Source organism: Chelonia mydas, chromosome 23 (genome assembly GCF_015237465.2).
Source record: "Chelonia mydas isolate rCheMyd1 chromosome 23, rCheMyd1.pri.v2, whole genome shotgun sequence".
Taxonomy (NCBI): domain Eukaryota; kingdom Metazoa; phylum Chordata; order Testudines; family Cheloniidae; genus Chelonia; species Chelonia mydas.
Genome location: NC_051263.2, coordinates 8,366,254 through 8,381,609, shown reverse-complemented (window position 1 = coordinate 8,381,609; position 15,356 = coordinate 8,366,254). Strand labels below are relative to the sequence as shown.

General features: G+C 57.7%; 1 protein-coding gene across 2 annotated transcripts in view; it reads left to right on the top strand.

The window, feature by feature from the left end:
* Window positions 1–12,356: 12,356 nt before the first annotated feature.
* Window positions 12,357–15,356, top strand: part of PPP1R13L (protein phosphatase 1 regulatory subunit 13 like) — a 31,108-nt gene continuing 28,108 nt past the window's right edge. For both annotated transcript variants that reach the window (XM_037884433.2, XM_043534791.1), the window contains exon 1: window positions 12,357–12,488. The gene's annotated coding sequence lies outside the window, so the exon portion shown is untranslated. The remainder of the gene's footprint in view (window positions 12,489–15,356) is intronic.

The window sequence follows — 15,356 nt, the reverse complement described above, 5'->3', positions numbered from 1 at the left end:
TGCTGGATCCCTGCCCCACGGCTTTACAGAATCCAAAGCTTGTCAGGCCCTGGTGGAGGCTGGCAGGGAGTCAAGGGCTGAATCATTTAAACTACAGTGACAGGCACTAATAGTAAAGTTGCTGAATGCATGGGAGTTAAAAATTGGTAGGTAAATGTTCCAGCCTTGTTATAACTCCAGAACTCGATCAAATGGAACTGCAGCCATTTTGTGTGTCCAGCCGCTGTTAGCTGAAAACCAAATTCCACGTAGCTAGGAATGATTGTTAGGACTCCGAGAGGCAGCAAGGCCAAACAGCTGCATGATCGCAGTTTTGCTAATCAGAATGGGAGTATGGGATAGAAAAGTTAACAGACCTAAGGGCCCCTGACATATAAGCTTTATTGTTGTTATGACTCGAAATATTATAAATGCGTTGGTGATCAGAAATAATGAGAAACTTGTTGAAGTTAGGAGAATTGCTGACTCTGTAGTGGTTACTGTGGGATATGTGATTTGTAAGAGTTAACTACAAAAAATGAAGTAAAAGTAAACATCTCAGAGCAGCCCAAGGGAGCTTTTCTTTGGGCAAGGAGCACACACCTAAACTGTCCGTCAGTTGGACAGAAGGAGGGCCCCCAGGAGCCCAGCTAGTGACCACTGCAAACCATCTCAGACTTTGAGTAACTATGTTTGAGATTGTCACAGAGTGTGGGGGAGTCCGGGGCCTGCACCCCTCGTCCTGGGATTCACTGTGACTCTCAGCCAGCCAGTAAAACAGGGGGTTTATTGAACAACAGGACCACAGTCTAAAACAGAGCTTGTGGGTACACCCAGGACCCCTCAGTCAAGTTCTTCTGGGGGGCAGGGAGCTTAGACCCCAGCCCTGGGGTTCCCTGCGTTCCACCACCCAGCACCAAACTGAAACTAACCCCCGCCCCCGCAGCAGGCTCTCTCCTGCAGCATCTGTCCACATTCCCGGGAAGAGGTGTTACCTGCCCCCTCCCCCTCCTGGCTCAGGTGACAGGCTCTCAGGTCTCCCATCCCCAGTGAAACTCCCCTGCCACATTCCCAGGTCAACACTCCCCCCTCCCTGCTGCATCACATCTCTCCCCACTTCGAGACTGAACTGAGCGGGGTCACTCTGACCAGTGACCTGGGGAAGTTCGGGGCCCCCTCTCCGGGACAGCGCATCCGCTATCAGGTTGGCACTTCCCTTCACGTGGACCACGTCCATGTCGTAATCCTGCAGGAGCAGGCTCCACCTCAGGAGTTTGGTGTTGGCACCTTTCATCTGGTGCAGCCAGGTCAGGGGAGAGTGGTCGGTGTATACGGTGAAGTGTCACCCGAAGATATAGGGCTCTAGTTTCTTGAAGGCCCACACCATGGCCAGGCACTCCTTCTCGATGGCCGCGTAGTGTTGCTCCCGGGGTAGCAGCTTTTTGCTCAGGTACACGATGGGGTGTCCCTCCCCCTTTTCATCCTCCTGCATTAACACCGCCCCCAGTCCCGTGTCGGAGGCGTCGGTGAACACCATAAAGGGCTTGTCAAAGTCTGGGTTTGCCAGAACTGGGCCACTGACCAGAGCCTCCTTCAGCACCCGGAAAGCCTCCTGGCACTGCTCGGTCCAGACCACCTTGTCTGGCTTCCCCTTCTTGCATAGCTCGGTGATGGGGGTGGCTATGGCGCTAAAGCGGGGCACAAACCTTCGGTAGTATCCTGCCAACCCAATAAAGGCTTGGACCTGCTTTTTGGTGTGGGGAGCGGGCCAGTCTCTGATCACCTCCACCTTAGCTGGTTCCGGCTTTAGGCGGCCGCTCCCCACCCGATGGCCCAGGTAAGATACTTCAGCCATCCCCACCTTACACTTCTCTGCTTTTACAGTCAGCCCAGCCCCCTGGAGTCAGTCCAGCACTTGTCTAACCTGGGACACATGGTCCTCCCAGGTCTGGCTAAAGACACAGATTTCATCAATACACGCCATGGCAAAACTCTCCATCTCCCTCAGTAGCTGGTCCACCAGGCGCTGGAAGGTGGCCGGCGCTCCCTTGAGGCCGAAAGGCAGGGTCAGGAACTCATAGAGCCCCAGAGGGGTGATAAAGGCCGATATCAGCCGGGCGTCTGCATCCAGCGGCACTTGCCAGTATCCCTTTGTAAGGTCCATGGTGGTAAGGTATCGAGCTCCTCCCAGTTTGTCTAGGAGCTCATCAGGCCTGGGCATGGGGTAGGCATCAGATACAGTGATGGCACTGAGCTTCCGATAGTGCACACAGAACCGGACCGACCCGTCCTTTTTGGGGACCAGCACCACTGGCGCGGCACAAGGGCTGGCAGATGGCTGGATCACCCCCAAAGCCAGCATGTCCCAAACCTCTCTTTCCAGGTCCTGAGCAGTTTTCCCTGTGACTCGGAAGGGGGAGCATCTTATCGGCAGGTGCGATCCTGTCTGCACCCAGTGGACAGTGAGATTAGTGCGTCCAGGCTGGTTGGAAAACAGCTATCGGTATGGATGCAGCACCCCTCTGATCTCAGCTTGCTGGGCAGGGGTTAGCTGATCCGAGAGGGGAATTGTTTCCAGGGGTGAACCAGCTCTGATCCCAGGGAATAGATCTACTAAAGGGTCATCTCTCTGCTCCTCCCAATGTCCACACACGGCCAACACCACATTCCCCCTGGCATAATATGGCTTCTTCATATTCACACGGTACACCCGGCGGTGGTGCGCCCGGTTTGACAGCTCTACCACATAGTTTTCCTCATTTAGCTGCTTGACAATCTTGAAAGGGCCCTCCCAGGTGGCCTGTAGTTTGTTCTTTCTCACGGGGATGAGAACCATCACCTGATCCCCAGTGGCGTAGGCACGGGCCCGCACCGTGCGGTCATACCAGACCTTCTGCTTCTTCTGGGCTCTGGCCAGATTCTCCCTGGCCAGGCCCATGAGTTCAGCAAGTCTCTCTTGGAAGATCAGGACATACTCCACCACCGACTCTCCATTGGGAGTGGTCTTCCCCTCCCATTCGTCTCTCATCAGGTCCAGGGGGCCCCTTATCCCCCTTCCATATAACAGTTTGAAAGGTGAAAATCCGGTAGACTCCTGGGGTACCTCCTTGTACGTGAGCAGCAGGTGAGGTAAGTACTTGTCCCAGTCCTGCAGGTGCTGGTTCATAAAGGTTTTCAGCATCATCTTTAGCGTCCCGTTGAACCTCTCCACCAGCCCATTGGACTGGGGGTGATAAGCTGAAGCCCAGTTGTGCCGGACCCCACATTTCTCCCACAAGCACCGGAGCAGGGCCGACATGAAGTTGGATCCTTGGTCTGTCAAGACTTCCTTGGGGAACCCCATGTCACGGAGTCCCTTGGCGATGCTCTGGAACTGCTCCCCATGAAGCCAGTCAGGACTCTGGGGCAGTCGCCTTTCTGTGAGCAGCCTGTCTTCAGGACACACAGCTCACACAGCTTCCACCTTCCTGGGTCTGACCTTGGAGCATTCAGCATCCTCTCCCCTCCGTGCGCTTCCCCCAGCGAGTCTGCCCAAGCGGGGTCCTGGGGAAGCCAGAGGGTCTGCCCCCCAACTTCGCAGTCAGACGTGACTCTCAGCCAGCCAGTAAAACAGAGGTTTATTAGACGACAGGAACATGGTCTAACACAGAGCTTGTAGGTGCAGAGAACAGGACCCCTCAGCTGGGTCCATTTTGGGGGGCAGTGAGCCAGACAACCACGTCTGTACTTCACTCCATGTCCCAGCTAGCCCCAAACTGAAACTCCCTCCAGCCGCACCTCCTCTGGGCTTTGTCCCTTTCCCGGGCCAGGAGGTCACCTGATTCCTTTGTTCTCCAACCCTTTAGCTCTCACCTTGCAGGGGGGAAGGGCCCAGGCCATCAGTTACCAGGAAACAGGGTGTCGGCCATTCTCTGTGTCCAGATCCCTGCACACACCTGCCCTCTAGGGCTCTGCAGTGATCATACACCCTTACCCCACCACCCAGACACTCAAGAACTGTATAGGGGAAACTGAGGCACCCCCACACTATTCAGAGGAAACATTAAGAACAGTCCCACTTCGTCACATCTCTCCCCCCTTCGAGATCGAACTGAGCGGGGTCACTTTAGCCAGTGACCTGGGGAAGTTCGAAGCCACCAGCGTTCCCATGGATGCCCCAGCATCTCTCCCATTCCTTGGTAGGAGTTACACCAGGCCCTTCCAGTTTCACGCCCTCCCTTAGGTCGGGGGTGGTCAATAGCACTCGCAGGCAGCATGTGGGAAGGTTTATGCGGCCCGTGCCCTTTGGCCACCCCCAAAACCCCAGGGACTCAAACTGGGATTGGGTCTTCTCCCCAACAAGCTGGTCAAACACAGCCACTTGGTTATAGGACTGTTTAACTTTCTTAACAGCTTTCACTCCATCTGAGACCTTCTCAAAGCTCTCCACACTGGGTCTTTCAACAGGAAAGTCAGTGGATCCATTCACAACAGAAAATTTCTGGCTGTTAGGAACTGAAACTTTCTTGATTAAATCACTTTCACACCCTTCAGTTGCAGTAAACTGCTTGCAAAGACTCCATGAGGATTCCTTTCCCAAGGGCTTTTCTTTGCAACAATTCACCCCTCACAGAAATTCTGCTCTTACCCTCTTTAACGAGGGCTTGCTCTAGAGGAACACTTTCCTGAGCAACAACAGACTCTTTCTGGGTCTCCCTTACATCCAGAATTACCTCTGGCCCATCCGGCAGATTCCTACACAATCCCCTTTCAGGCAAACTGACAGACTTCCTAGATAAAAGGTCAGAAACATTCTCCTTCCCTTTGCCACACACAAGTTCAGGAATCTTTTCCTTCTTGCTACAGGTTTCCACACCCTCAGTAGGTAACACAATCACATCACCTTTATGCTCTGCTTCTGCCCTGGCTAGGATCTCACCCTGATTAGTCAGAGTTGCTCCACCCTTTCCCAACAACACACTAGCAACAGGCGAAATACAAGCACCCGAATCGCCTGGTCTCTGGGATTTTACAAAGACACTAACTGGATGCGACCTAGTTATAGTGCCATTCTCCCGAGCAGACACAAACTTAGGGCTATTCCCTTCGTGGGCTTTAGCTGAATCCAGAACCAACTCTGAGACAACTGCACTACCCTCAACCATCACAAGCTGAAAGGACCCTTCTGTCTGCTCCACAAAGAAGAGCCGGACACACTTTCTCCTTTCCCAGACACACAGCTTGGGATCTCATTCCCCTTGTCCCAGCACACAAGGCTGGTCACAGACAACTGCTTTGAGATCAGGGTAGCTCCCTCCATAGGCAAGTCAATACCCCTGACAGACACAGGCACATTTCCTTCACTGTCACAATTCTCCACCCAGCTAACAGGTAAGGTCCAGGGACACTCAGCTTCCACTCTCCTCGCCTTCCCACCCTGCTGACTAGACACAGCCATCAGCTCACAAGGCTGCCTAGGCTCATCCAGACTTTCCTTACCAAGCACCTTGCCACTCCCAACAGATCCCCTGCCCTGCCTGTGTCTCCCCCAACTCAGCTGGGGTCTCAGCTCCCACTGTGCTCAGCGCTGCCCTTGCTGTCCCAGGCAGCGAGCTCGCTGCTTTCCTCACTGCATCAGAGCCAGAGTGAACCCCCTCTCCAGTGTGCAAGGGGGGCGGGGAGCATCTCTCTGTCCCACCCAGCCCCAGGGGTCTGGTCACAGGCAGGCAGGTAGCCTGAGCCTAGCAGCTCCTCCCCCCAGCCAGCCAGGTCATCTGCATTTTCACTGACCATTTCCCTCTCCGCCGATTGGTTCCCTGGATTCAAATTCAAACCCTTGGGAGTTACACGAGCAGGGCCTGGATCCTGTCCCAAAGAGACACAGTCACCCCACAACAGGGTCTCGCAGCTGGTGTCCTGAACAGCTGAGAACCCCAACAACCAGCCAGCCCGACCCCTCCTGGATCTGCACAGGGATCTGGGCCATAGGGAGGGCGAAGGGCTTCATCCCTGGGACCCTCACACAGCCCCTCAGCATCTGAGGCTGCACCACCCAGGGCCTGGCAACAGTTCTCTCTGTCCCAGGATCTCGCCACCCCAGGAATGTCTCCCCATTGACCATCACCTTCCGCTCCCACTGGGGGTCCGAGGGGCCTGGCCCCAGGAAACTCCACACAGACATATAGGTTGGGACCAGGAGTGGGAGCCTGTCCACCTCCCCACCCATCTGGCTGACGGAGTCTATGGCCTTGGGACCCAGCAAGGGAGCTAGACACCGGGGCTTTTCCGCAGGGTCCCCCTGGTTCAAATCTCCAGCCTGCTCAAAGGCAGTGAGGTAGCATCCACATCCCCCCGTCCTTAACCAGGGGCAGCAATTTACTCTCGAGGTTCCCTGCGGAACTGGCACCGCGGGGTCTATCCCCACTCACCCCGGGGAGGTCCCCTAGGCCTCTCCGTTCCACCACCACCAGTTCATGCTGCTGCTGCTTCTGCAGCTCTTTCTCAGGCTCTCGCTGTCTCTCACAGTCCTCTTGCTCTCTCGGACTCAGCTCCAATCCCGTCCGTCTCCGATCCCCCGATGGGGAACCCGATCGTGAAGACCCTCGTCTGGTCGGGGACAGGAGTCTTGGGGATGCCTGGCTACCACTCCAGCTGCTCCCAGATCCTGCTATAGCCCCATTTGGGGTCAGGAATCTGTTCCTTAGAGCGGTCATCCCCCTCCAGCTGCACGATGAACTGTGCTTTGGTGAACTTTCCAACGCTCAACCCTCTCTTTCTGCACAGGGTTACAAATGTCCTTCTTAAGGAGACGGTGACAGGCCATCACTCCGCTCTTCCCAACTTGTTGTGGACTCACAGGCCCGTGTGCTCTCAGCTCCCCACGGTTTCCAGGGAGAACCCCTAGTGTGCCAGCCCTTCTCAAGGTCACCACCTCTTTGCCAGGGTCGAGCTGCAGACTCCTCCGCCCCTGGGACCGCTCGCTGCAATCCCCCGGGGGACCCTGTTACTGCAAAAGTCCTTCTCACTGGTCACACACTCCCAGGGGTTAACCGCCCCCTGAAACCGTCTCTCTCTGAATCTTCAGCACACCTGGTCCCCGTCAATCCCCCTTCGTTTTACTGCTCCCCAGTCACTTACTGCAGGAAGTGCCGTCCACGGGGTGCAGTAGATCCCACCGCTGCCACCAGTTGTCACGGAGTCCCTTGGCGATGCTCTGGAACTGCTCCCCATGAAGCCAGTCAGGACTCTGGGGCAGTCGCCTTTCTTCAGGACACACAGCTTCCACCTTCCTGGGTCTGACCTCAGAGCATTCAGCATCCTCTCCCCTCCGTGCGCTTCCCCCAGCGAGCCTGCCCAGGCGGGGTCCTGGGGAAGCCAGAGGGTCTGCCCCCCAACTTCGCAGTCAGACATGATTCTCAGCCAGCCAGTAAAACAGAGGTTTATTAGACGACAGAAACATGGTCTAACACAGAGCTTGTAGGTGCAGAGAACAGGACCCCTCAGCTGGGTCCATTTTGGGGGGCAGTGAGCCAGACAACCACGTCTGTACTTCACTCCATGTCCCAGCTAGCCCCAAACTGAAACTCCTTCCAGCCGCACCTCCTCTGGGCTTTGTCCCTTTCCCGGGCCAGGAGGTCACCTGATTCCTTTGTTCTCCAACCCTTTAGCTCTCACCTTGCAGGGGGGAAGGGCCCAGGCCATCAGTTACCAGGAAACAGGGTGTCGGCCATTCTCTGTGTCCAGACCCCTGCACACACCTGCCCTCTAGGGCTCTGCAGTGATCATACACCCTTACCCCACCATCCAGACACTCAAGAACTGTATAGGGGAAACTGAGGCACCCCCACACTATTCAGAGGAAACATTAAGAACAGTCCCACTTCGTCACACCCCACTCGGCTGAAAATGGTCAGGAGCGCATCTGCCATGGTGTCTGCTTCAATGGAAACTAAGGGCACTGCCTCAGGGTAGCGGGTGGCAAAATCTACCACCACCAGAATGTATTTCTTTCCCGACCGGGTCGTCTTGCTGAGAGGTCCCACTATGTCCATGGCCACATTCTGGAAAGGTTCCTCTATGATGGGTGTGATGAAGCAGGACTGTTCTTAATGTTTCCTCTGAATAGTGTGGGGGTGCCTCAGTTTCCCCTAGGCAGTTCTTAAGTATCTAGGTGGTGGGATAAGGGTGTATGATCCTTGCAGAGCCCTAGAGGGCAGGTGTGTGCAGGGGTCTGGACACAGAGAATGGCCAACACCCTGTTTCCTGGCAACTGATGGCCTGGCCCTTTCCCCCTGCAAGGTGAGAGCTAAAGGGATAGAGAATAAAAGAATCCGGTGACCTCCTGGCCCGGGAAAGGGACAAAGCCCAGAGGAGGAGGGGCTGGAGAGAGTTTCAGTTTGGGGCTGGCTGGGGACATGGAGTGAAGTACAGATGGGGTTGTCTGGCTCACTGCCCCCCAAAATGGACCCAGCTGAGGGGTCCTGTTCTCTGCATCTACAAGCTCTGTGTTAGACCATGTCCCTATCGTCTAATAAACCTTCTGTTTTACTGGCTGGCTGAGAGTCACGTCTGTCTGCGAAGTTGGGGTGCAGGATCCTCTGGCTTCCCCAGGAGCCCCGCCTGAGCGGACTCGCTGCGGGAAGCGCAGGGAGGGGCAGAGGATGCTGAATGCTCCGAGGTCAGACCCAGGAAGGTGGAAGCTGTGTGAGCTGTTTGCCCTGCAGACAGGCTGCTCACAGAAAGGAGACTTCCCCAGAGTCCTGACTGGCTTCATGGGGAGCAGTTCCAGAGCTCAGAATAGTCCCATTACGTCACATCTCTCCCCACTTCGAGATCGAACTGAGCGGGGTCACTTTAGCCAGTGACCTGGGGAAGTTTGAAGCCACCAACGTTCCCATGGATGCCCCAGAATCTCTCCCGTTCCTTGGTGGGAGTTACACCAGGCCCTTCCAGTTTCACGCCCTCCCTTAGGTCGGGGGTGGTCGATAGCACTCACAGGCCGCATGTGGGAAGGTTTATGTGGCCTGTGCCCTTTGGCCACCCCAAAACCCCCGGGGGTCAAACTGGGATTGGGTCTTCTCCCAGCGCTCCAGTCTGGAGGGCTGCAATTCGGGCTCTCTTGGTTATGAGCCCCCATCTTGACCTGGGCCACATACTGTTCACTTACAGAACTAGCATGGAGACATCCCTTTCTCAACAACACACTAGCAACAGGCAAAATACAAGCACCCGAATCGCCTGGTCTCTGGGATTTTACAAAGACACTAACTGGATGCGACCTAGTTATAGTGCCATTCTCCCGAGCAGACACAAACTTAGGGCCATTCCCTTCCTGGGCTTTAGCTGAATCCAGAACCAACTCTGAGACAACTGCACGACCCTCAACCATCACAAGCTGAAAGGACCCTTCTGTCTGCTCCACAAAGAAGAGCCGGACACACTTTCTCCTTTCCCAGACACACAGCTTGGGATCTCATTCCCCTTGTCCCAGCACACAAGGCTGGTCACAGACAACTGCTTTGAGATCAGGGTAGCTCCCTCCATAGGCAAGTCAATACCCCTGACAGACACAGGCACATTTCCTTCACTGTCACAATTCTCCACCCAGCTAACAGGTAAGGTCCAGGGACACTCAGCTTCCACTCTCCTCGCCTTCCCACCCTGCTGACTAGACACAGCCATCAGCTCACAAGGCTGCCCAGACTCATCCAAACTTTCCTTACCAAGCACCTTGCCACTCCCAACAGATCCCCTGCCCTGCCTGTGTCTCCCCCCACTCAGCTGGGGTCTCCGCTCCCACTGTGCTCAGCACTGCCCTTGCTGTCCCATTGGGGGTAGGCAGCGAGCTCGCTGCTTTCCTCACTGCATCAGAGCCAGCGTGAGCCCCCTGTCCAGTGTGCAAGGGGGTGGGGAGCCCCAGGGGTCTGGTTACAGGCAGGCAGGTAGCCTGATGGGATGGGGAGCTCTGCCGGGAGGATCCCCTGCTGGCTGCCGGAGTCAGGGTGCCCTCGGTATTCACTGGGCTTCCCTCAACCCCTCCCCCAGGCATAGGTAGGAAGGGTCTCGGGATGTCCTCGGGAGCAATCTGACCCCTCCCAGCCCAGTCAGGCCCCAGGGCCCACGCTGCATCCACCAGGCAGCTTCCCTCAGGGACAGGGATCAGGTCATCCAAGCGATCCCTCTCCTCCAACTGGACAATCAGTTGTTCCTTGGTGGACCTCCCAATGCGCAGCCCCCTCTGCCTGCACAACTCCACCAGGTCGCTCTTATTGCATTTAGCGTACATCTCCCTGCTGGCCACTTGCAGGCCTGGGCAGCTTTCCACGGTTTCCAGGAAGAACCCCTAGGGTGCCAGTCCTTCTTGTGGTCACCACCTCTTTGCCAGGGTCGAGCTGCAGACTCCTCCGCCCCTGGGACCGCTCGCTGCAATCCCCCGGGGGACCCTGTTACTGCAAAAGTCCTTCTCACTGGTCACACACTCCCAGGGGTTAACCGCCCCCTGAAACCATCTCTCTCTGAATCTTCAGCACACCTGGTCCCTGTCAATCCCCCTTCGTTTTACTGCTCCCCAGTCACTTACTGCAGGAAGCGCCGTTCACGGGGTGCAGTAGATCCCATGGCTACCACCAGTTGTCACGGAGTGTGGGGGAGTCCGGGGCCTGCACCCCTCTTCCTGGGATTCACTGAGACTCTCAGCCACCCAGTAAAACAGAAGGTTTATTGGACAACAGGAACACAGTCCCAAACAGAGCTTGTGGGTACACCCAGGACCCCTCAGTCAAGTCCTTCTGGGGGAGCAGGGAGCTTAGATGCCAGCCCTGGGGTTCCCGGCGTTCCACTACCCAGCACCAAACTGAAACTAACCCCCCCCCAGCAGGTTCTCTCCTGCAGCCTCTGTCCACATTCCCGGGCAGAGGTGTTACCTGCCCCCTCCCCCCCCCGGCTCAGGTGACAGGCTCTCAGGTCTCCCATTCCCAGTGAAACTCCCCTGCCACACTCCCAGGTCAACACTCCCCCCTCCCTGCTGCGTCACATTGATGCTCTGAACCTGTTGCATATATATATATGTGTGTTTGTGTGTCTCCGTGCTCGGAACCTATTAAATGTAGTTTTAGGTGAAAGCACTCTGGTTTGTATCAATCATTCATCAGATGGCAGAGCTGTGTCCCCACTGATTTATTCCTGGCACCACCTGGAGAGAAACAGTTCAGCTACCCCTGCTTTGGGTTCTGAAACCCTGGGTAACACTGCCACAGGCCACCCAGTCACTCTGTGAAAGATACAAAATGGCCCCTTCTGGCTGAAAGAACTTGGGAGTGGCTGTTTAGTGGACACTCACTGAGGTTTGATTCCTGTTTTGTGCATTGTGTTTGAGAATGAAAATCATCACCTCCCCCTTGACACAATGAATCCAGCTGGACATGTTATCACCCCTGCCCCAGTGCAGACAGACTAACAGAGAAATGCTGTTGATTCAAAGGTAAGACTTCCCAACAAGGCTTGGCCAAACAGGCAATCTCCTCTCTTTAAACATTGTCACTTGTTAAACTTTTTGCTAAGTGGTTACAGTGCTGCTATTTTAAGTGTGAGGTTGTGAGTTGAAAATTGCTAGAGTCTTAGACCAGATGTAGCTCGGGGGGTTGGAGCAGTGGTCCTGGACTACATGGGTCACTGTCTCAAATCTTGCCGGGGCCTAGGTAGCTGCCTCAGATTTGGAATCTCCTCACTGGTGGCTTGTCACTCGTTCCTTGATAGCTCATCTCTCCTCAGCATTAACCTCCCTCTACCGAAGGGACCTGGGCAGGGGCTCCATAGCTCAGGGGGCTAGAGCAGTGGTCCTGGACTGCAGGTGCTCTGCAGACAGAACAGAGCTGGTCTCTGCCCTGGGAACCCCACTGCAGAGAACAGTCGTCCGGACTTCAGCATGCTAGGTCCTGCACAAGCCCGAACAAAGCCGGTCCCTGCCCCTGGGAACCTCCTGCGCAGACCAGTCACCTGGACCCCAACTGCACTAGGAGCTGTACAAACTACAACAGAGCCAGTCTCTGCCCCAGGAACCCCCCTGCACACACCAGCAACATGGACCCCAGTGCGCTAGGTGCTGCGCAAACCAGAACAGAGCCGGTCCCTGCTCCTAGGACCCCCCCTGCACAGACTAGTCACCCAGACCCCAGAGCAGTAGGGCCCGCACGAACCAGAACAGAGATGGTCCCTGCCCCTGGGATCCCCCTGCACAGACCCGTCACCTGGACGTTCCAGGCTGGACCCCCCGAGCGCCAGGCGCTGTACAAACCAGAGCAGAGCCGGTCTTTGCCCCGCAGATCTCACCCTGTCCTGGATGAGACGCAGGACAGAGGCCACCCCGCCGCGCCCTGCCCTGGCCACGGGAGCCCTGGGACCGCGGTCCTAGCTCGCTGCGCGGGAGAACTACAGCTCCCAGCGTGCACCGGGGCGCGCCTGCCCCTGTCCCACCTGTGCAGCCGCCCGAACCTGCTCCCGGCGCGGCGCGGCCGGAGGGAGCGCGGAGCCAGGTCAGTGCCAGCCCCGCGCGCGCTGCCCACGCGCCCCCGGCCCGGCCAGGGGCTCGCGCAGCCCGGGCACCTGCGCCCGCCGTGCGGGGGGATCGGCCCGGCCCGTCCAGTCCCAGCGGCGCTGCCCCGGCTGCGGGGGACAGGGCTGGGGGGGGTCTGTCTGCCCGCCGCCTGCCCGGGGCACCCAGCGGCGGGGTCCCGGCGCGCCTGGAGCGGAGCCGGCTGCAGGGCGCGCCCGGCCGGCGGGTTAGGGTGGGAAATGCTCCAGCTGCGGGCCGGGGAAGGGGCGCTCCCCGGGTACGATTCTGGGGCGGGGGGGTGAGACTGCCGGCCGGGGGGTGAGACGGCCCTAGCGCGCGCTGCCCCCGCGGCCCTGCCCCCAACACGTGTCTGAGCTTCTTGGGGACACGGGACGTCGGACCGGTCGGGCTGGGCTTTCCCGCGGCGGGGGAGAGCCGGGCACGGGGCTGGTGGGAGGATTGTGGCTGGGGCGGTCCGGTCACTGGTGTTCCCCAGGCGGTCCGCTGTCTCTTGGCCGGGGTTAAGCCCTCACCGGGGTCAGCCGGCTGCAGCAGCCCGACGCCAGGCCTGGCGCCCTGGGGTGCGTGGGCATGCAGCGTGGTGCTGATCTGCTCTGGCCCAGGGTTTGCTCCCAGCTGGCATTTGGCATTGGACTGTTGAGAGACCCCAGGCACTGGGACCCCAGCCCCAACCCCGCCCAGGCGGGCCCCAGAGCAGCTGGGGAGGGGTGCTGCCGGACTCCGGAAATGCCTTGGCTTTGCCTCGGTAGGTCCAGCCTCCCTGGGCACGGACCAGCCATGCATCCTCTGGTTGGGACTCTGCTGAGCTTCCCAGCCCCGCTTCCCCTGACCCTTGTGCATTGCGGGGTGGGGGTGGGGACATGAAGCAGCACCAGCCTCAGGACTGATTCTGACCTCGCTCATCCCAGCGTAACCTAACTCCCCGTTTACCCAGGGGATGAGGCCTGGAGTAGTCTCAGGGACCCCCTGGGCTTGTGCAGGCTCCATGAGTCACTGGGATTAGCCTCCAGCCTGGAGTGAGCAGCCTGAGATAAGCGCACGTACCAGCCTGGCCATAAAAGGCTCCTAGTGGCTGGTGGCATTCTGGCCTCCCACATTCTTATAATTAGCCGATACCAGCTTGTCAGTGCCCCATGCCTGGGCGCCAGGCCAGGGGGTCTGGGAGCTGCTGCATGGCATGCTGCCAGACTGCCTGCAGGGATTGGCATTTGCAGGCCCCAGCTGGGATCAGCCACGTCCAGTAGCTGGGGTTGCTGTGTCCCGTGGCCGAAATGTAGCAGAGTGGCTATCAGCCCCCAAAGGTGCTGCTGGGCTGGCTGCGGTGGAGCCTTCCTGCTGCCCCTGCCCTTGGTTCAAACCCCTGCAACCTGCGTGGCATGTGATGCCCCTGGCTTTATTGCTAGTTCCCTGGTGTCCCTGCTCTGCTAGGCTGTGGGAGCTTCGTTGGCCTGACCTCTGCCCACCGTGCAGCATGGGGGGAAGTGATTGCCCATTTGAGTGACTGGGCTGAATCTGCTGCGAAAGAGCTGGAGACAGCCATGTGGAGAGGTGGGAGCAGCCCTGGCAGAGTGTTGACTCTGGACCCTAATGCTGATGGATGGTCGTTAGCTCTCTGGCTGCTGATCGTGTTAGTAGAAGCATTTGGGCAATGTGTTATCCAGCGCTGTGCGCAGTGGTAGGTTCGGAACGTGATGACAAACTTATTTTTGTGAGCGGCCAAGCAGATGAGCACCCCGATGTAATGGGCTGTTCTCTGTGCTCTCGGCTTCCCCAGGCACCTCCCGGTGCAGTCCTGGCTGCTGCTGGTTCCGCAGCACTAGGAAACATTGCTTGCTGCCTAGATATAGTGGTGATAGGTGCATTGGGATGGAGTGAAGGGGGGCTGAATGTGTGGTGTCCCTTGCCAGGATGGGTGGTGCTGTGCAATCTGTTTTTGTGGTGTTGCTCCCTCCAGCTGTGTGACACTGACTCATCTGGCTCCCCTGGCAGGTCCTTTGCCAAGGAGCCAGGGGTGGGTGGGCAAGGCACATTTGGTTTTCACTTGGGGAAGGTACAGGTTCTTCCAGGCCTTGGAGCATGGAGGGGGAGATCAGAGGTGGGTGGGAGGCTGCAGTGCCAGGCAGGGAAAGGCCCCCAGCCCAGAGGATCTGGTGCCCTGTGGTGCATGTATCCCTGTGCAGAGTGGGCATGAAGCGCTCCAGATCAGGGCTCTCAGTGGGGGAGAAATGGGCCAAGAGCCTGTGTGGGACAGGAGGGGAGATGGGGAGACTGGGCAGCATCCCAAAGTAGCCAGAGCAGCGGGGCTAGAGATCCCAGCAGGGGGAGGCATACCTGGGTTCCCAGCCACCTGGGTCTCCCCTTATCAGCACTGTGGGGATGGTCTGTGGCCTGTCCCCTCAGAGCTCCTCCCTGCCAGTATGGTAGGGAGCATCTCTCTCTCCCTGTTCCATAGAGGGCGGCAAGGGAGACTGGCTCCCATTCGCCTCCCTCGCCCCATGTCTGACTTCCTGCCCCTACGCTGTTTCTTGGCTCTACTTGGTGGGGTTGGATTGCATTTGCCATTCTGAGGTGCTTCTGGGAGGTTTGAGCACAGACTGGCCCTAAATCTAGAGCCCCCGGCTGGTGGTGGGGAGCTGCTGGGGTGGGGGGCTGGGACTGCAGGCACCGGGAATCCTGCTGCTGGGATGCACTAGGCTGTGTTCAGTATCCACAGTGGGTCCCTGTTCCCAGCTTTGCCGGGTAAATGTCGGCAAGGAGCTCACGCTGCAGAAACCAGCTCGTCTCCACTCCTCAAGGGGCCCTGCCAGCCGGGCTGGGACTGAGCAGC